An 807-nucleotide genomic window follows, 5' to 3' on the forward strand; every position below is an offset into this window, starting at 1 on the left:
ACCTTCTTGCCACTTCTGTCTTCACTGCACTCAAGTCTTAGCCTCTTCACTTGTAAAGAAAGTGTGGGGGAGGATGCAAGGGGAAAATAGCATAAGGAAAAAACCAGCCTCCCTTTGCACCTTTACATTCAAGAGGTTAAAAGCTATTTGTAATTGCTAGTCACTGACACTGCTCTGGAAAAGAACCTGTCTCTGATTCACTACCTATATCTCTTGGCAGCAGCTTCTACAGTGGCACAAGGCAGAAACAAAGAAGCTGCATTTCAGATCTGCCCATTGTAGAGGCACAAATTTTGGACCCGGATCCAAAGTTCTGCCTGCAAAATCATGGCTCCAAGCCCACTGGCTGGCGTAATTTTGGATTAAAACTCCTAGGTTGGTCCTCTTCTAGAGAATATAAAATTTCACTGGTTAGGGCTTAACAAGTGGTCTGAGCAGAGATTTCACAATGAATATATGATGATTAACTGCAGGATCACAGAGATTAAAGGCGGGAAAGAACTATTAGATCATTGCAGCCCTATGGCAGTTGCAGAGCTGTTCTCTGTAGTGTCTCTCTCCCTGCACCTTGTTCAGGCTAGTTTTGAGTGGCTCAAGCAAAGGCTCTCCCAGTTTCTTTCTGGAGGCTGTTCCACATGCAAGCAGATCTTGCTGATACTTACTTGATATTTAATTTCACCTTGCTCCATTCTATAGCCAAGAGCCATCTTAAATAGTCCTTTTTCCCACCAGTGTCTTTGTGTTGCTGTTTTCTGCCCTCATGTCACTTTGAAAATTCACATCTATTTTCTCTTTGCCATCCCTTTC

Source organism: Egretta garzetta, unplaced genomic scaffold (assembly GCF_000687185.1).
Source record: "Egretta garzetta isolate BGI_Z169 unplaced genomic scaffold, ASM68718v1 scaffold166, whole genome shotgun sequence".
NCBI classification, from domain to species: domain Eukaryota; kingdom Metazoa; phylum Chordata; class Aves; order Pelecaniformes; family Ardeidae; genus Egretta; species Egretta garzetta.